Source organism: Limulus polyphemus, unplaced genomic scaffold, assembly GCF_000517525.1.
Source record: "Limulus polyphemus unplaced genomic scaffold, Limulus_polyphemus-2.1.2 Scaffold855, whole genome shotgun sequence".
NCBI lineage: Eukaryota > Metazoa > Arthropoda > Merostomata > Xiphosura > Limulidae > Limulus > Limulus polyphemus.
The window spans coordinates 63,901-68,898 of NW_013666465.1; positions in this window are offsets into that span (position 1 = coordinate 63,901).

A 4,998-nucleotide genomic window follows, 5' to 3' on the forward strand; every position below is an offset into this window, starting at 1 on the left:
GAGTTAGATATTGTATCTTCTGTCTAATATAGTTACTGGGAAATATCTGACAATGAATAAAGGGTTACAGATATTTTTTTATTCTGTCTAGTATAGTTACTGTGACATATCTGACAATGAAGAAAGGGTTACAGATATTGTTTCTTCTATCTAGTATAGTAACTGGGAAATATCTGACAATGAAGAAAGAGTTAGATATTGTATCTTCTGTCTAATATTGTTACTTACAATGAAGAAAGAGTTAGATATTGTATCTTCTGTCTAATATTGTTACTTACAATGAAGGAAGAGTTAGATATTGTATCTTCAGTCTAATATAGTTACCTACAATGAAGAAAGAGTTACAGATATTGTATCTTCAGTCTAATTATAGTTACTGACAATAAATAAAGAGTTACAGATATTGGAACAATTCTTTTAAATCTTATAATTAGAAATGTAAGAAAAGTATATATAATTAGCTATACTGATGGCCAGATCGATTTTTAATTTGGTTTAACACATATATTACTCTGATCGTAAGTTATTATTTTATATATATGTCTAACAACTTGATCCGTGAGAAGATAAATATTATATGCCCAATGAACTAAAATTATGAGCCACATCAGTATTAATCAAAATTCCCTTATGTCTTAGTTTGGACTACACAAAAGGTATACATTCTTTATTCGAATGGTTTGAAACTCATAAGAGATCATACTACTCAAAGGGACATACTATGACTCATGACATTTTTTATTTGAATTGTTTGATATTCATTTAGGGATGTAACGCTATTCAAAGGGATATATATATATATAACTCACGGCATTTTGATTTTGATTTTTCTTGTCATTTGTAGGATTTTTATTACTACAGGTTTCACCTTTTTATATTATAATTAACAGTTTCAGTTTCGTTTGATAAAACAATACTTTTGTATTGGAATTTAACCCTTTAATTATGGATTTCTCTTTTTTTTACACCGTTCCCTACAGCAATGAGGCCCACTTACTGAATCGTACTGAGTAATTTCATGTTTTTACCTCTCATTGTGAAGGACCGATCAAACTAGTGGATGCAATCACTCATTTTCTACGTAAAATTCATAAGGACTCTAGCAGTAATTAGTGGGATTAACTGCAATATTCCTACTGTTTTTGTCTCTTTTGTGTGTGTGTGTGTGTGTGTGTGTGACTCTTAGGGATTATCAGGGACCCTGTAAAGAACACAAGCAGTTTGGAGTATAAACAGTTTAGAATACGTTTTTAAAAGGACGTATATGGACCCCCTAGTTAAATCTATGGTGAACGAAATGACGAGGGATTCCGTTCAACATGATACACTTGTCTTTTTTGGTCTTTCTTTACAGGTATATTTAAGAGCAAAAGCTACTTCTCAGACAAAAAAAAAGTATAAACTTTACAAACATAGATAACTTTGAAACGAATTCTTTAGAACTGGACAGTTACAGTTTTGATGCATGTTGTTCAGGATATAGAAAGCCGGTGAGAGTGTTAAAGTAAATTTATAAAGCTATTAGTATCACTGTTGTTATCAGATTCATCAAACATTGATAAATATATAAGGCTAATAACATTAATGTTCTTATAACCCCAATACATCATACATGGGTAAATGTATAAGGCCACTAACATTACTGTTACAATGTTACAAAGGGGCTTGTAATTACATATCTTTTTCGATCAAGTTCAGATTTTTTTTATATATTCCTTTTGAAATGATAAATTGAAAACCAATCTTTTATTATAACACACTACATATATAGTATGAATATCGTGTATATTAGCAAACATTCTATGTGGCACATCATAAATAGCATACATGCATATCCAATATCATTTCATATATAACATACATGTTTTTTTATCGGGACTTGTATCCGAACCCATATACATTTCAGCAACATCTTTATTCATACAGATACTCGACTTTGCACAGAACGGTGCATTACCTTCAACATTTTTGAGTTTGAGTCTGACATACAAACTCAAGTTCCACAGCTTATCTTTCACAATTTCAAGAAGTGTATTTGTAATTTGTATTTATGAAAAAGCTACTAATATGTCCCTAATCTTGAACCACTGACTGGAGGAAGGCAACCAATCACCAACATTCACCATCTATACGCAAAGGGATTGAATGCCATTTTTATAGCGAACTCACAGCTTGAAGTGCGAGAGATATTTTATGCTATCGCATGGATTCGAACCCGGCTCCTTAGCTCCGAAATCCAGAGCTCTACTTCTGTTTAGCTTACCACCCCCAGGAACCGGATTTCGATACCCGTGGTGGGCAGAGCACAAATAGTCCATTGTGTAGCTTTGTGCTTAATTACAAACAAACAAACTATTTAGCTTATGTGTTATGCAGACATACTGCATATGGTGGGGGGGGGGGTTGTCTTGAGGGCAGCTTCATAAGTTTGTATTTTTAAGTCTTGTGTTGCTGGACGTTATCAGCTGCATTCCTGAAAGCAAGAATTTGATCAGCGAACACTGTTTTAACAAAAGTAAAGCCGCAGAGGAGTGAATTTATGAGCTACTATTTAAATCAATTGCAGAAGTTTTACTAAGTACTCAGTTTACAAAATAAAAACTAAATGGAGTTAGGACGTTGCAACAGTAAAAAATATTCTAATTACTATTCTAATTACATTTACATTCATTTTATAATACTATTATGACTTTATTTTTTGTGGTTGAATATATTCGACCACACAAGAAAGGGTACCTTAGGCTAAATTAAACCTGAACTAATACTTGTCTAGGGAACGTTCAGTTATTACTCTAGACAAAGCTAATTTAAGATAGTGACATCACGCAAACTTAATCGGCTAATTAAAAGTAATTGTTTTTGGGATAAAGATCAGGGCAAGTTTCTTCTGTCAGCAGTCTTAATGGACGCAAAATTTAGTTTCATCTCGGAAACAATGACTATGTAACAAATTAATCTTAGAATTACGATGGGGTCACACTGATTGGCTCTTTAAACATCTTTTGCTTTTTTCTTTCTCCTAAACTATTTACATATTAAATTGCTTATGGGCCCATGGTCTTGTTAGTTAGAGGATTCTTAATCACAGATATATCAGTTAAAAGATATATATAACCAAAAACACCATTAATATTGCAAATAATCCTACTAATTACTCCGTTGGTCCCATATATGTATTTTACATAGAAAAAAAATCATTTTTTAGAGTATTTTATACATAGTGTTTCTCTGTTGAATTTCGCGCAAAGCTACTCATGGGCTATCTGCGCTAGCCGTCCCTAATTTAGAAGTTATAGACTAGAGGGAAGGCAGCTAGTCAACATAACGGACAGTTAACTCTTAGACTACTCTCTTAACAACGAAAATTGGATTGATCATCAGTCTATAACGACCCCACGGCTGAAAGTTTGAGCATGTACGGTGACAGGATTCGAACTCGCGACCCACAGACTGCAACATAGACTATTATAACAAGCTAAAACATAACTTCACTCAATATGATGCAATATGTGACCCCCACTTGTGGTGTAAGGTATAAAAACAAGTAGGTAATTTGATGGTTTATAGTAAATTCTGAGTAAATTTGTAACAGCCTGTCTTAATTTTCTTCATACGTATTACCTTAAGCTTTCCAACTGTGCATAACAATCAGCCGATGTCCAATTTTCTCACTCAATCTCCTACAGTTTTTGGTTACTCGTCAGATTCACCCTTTCCCCCACCTTAGGATATTTCCAAGTGTGCTTGGATTCAACACGTAGCGAAGGGACATGTCAATCATAGCTAATCCTGAACTTCTGATTGGCTAAATATTTCCTCACTTCCCACGAAATGTCAATCAAACGTTAAACTGGGCAATCCCTACATAAAAAAAAATATTTGTGTAGAAAATTAACACATTTATGTAAAGTGACATTCTCTTTGAAACACCTGTAAATCCTAAATATATTTGTAAAATCAAAAGATAGTAATAAAACAATTTTTGCCACAGAACCTTCTATAGTGGTAAATTTAAAAAACCACCATAAAAGTAGTTTACATAAATTTTAATAAAAATGTTATACTAAAACATTGAAATAAATGAAATGAAGAACAAAGTACAAGTTTGATATAACAAAAAATGATAAAAATATCAAGTCTTTAACCATAAGTTTTCATACAAGGGATATGTTCGTTTGAAATAAGAAAGGATATCTCTTAGCATGTACATAATTGGTGTTAGGCCAATGGGAAAGAAAAGGCATGGTGATATCACTTTTGACACTAACAACTCTGGTCAAAAGTTCAAGTACTGTTACGAGAAGTATGAAGAATGTTTAGACTTTCGTGGACCGTATAGAAAAGTTCGAATACAAAAATAATTCACATATATCCAAAAACACTAAATAAAGTTCCAACTGGACAGTTGCTTTAAACGTATTATTAGATGCTTGAATCTTTATGAGATATAAACACGGCATGGTTTTTTAAACTTGAGCTTATAATAGGAAGTATATTACCAGAAGCTGTACCATTATCTTTCCTAAGGCCAACTGTGAAGACAAAATCGTCCTGACAAACGATTAATCATAATCAGATGACCGTTTATTCAATATTGTTCAAATAAAAAGTTCAGAAACGGTCGTGAGACGAGAAGATGTGACAATGTGCCTTCAAAAATTCAAAAAATATTTTACACGCTACAAAGTCTCCCCGTAGTCTTAAGATACACGTGTTACTTTAGTGGATATTTACTAATTTAGATACCGTGGGGGACACTCAGAAGTTTATAGCATCAAAACGGATTACTTATTCAGTCCAAAACGTATTATATTGTTAAAACTTAGGTTTAATATTTTTGCAATTTTCAACAATGTATTTTATCTTAGTGGGTTATTCAGGAAGTTATCTTAGTAATTTTGGTTGTACTATCTTCACTCCCCGTCCCACCAAACATGCTCGCCCTTTCAGCCGTTATAATGTGACGGTCAATCCTACTATTCGTTGAGTTGGCGGTGA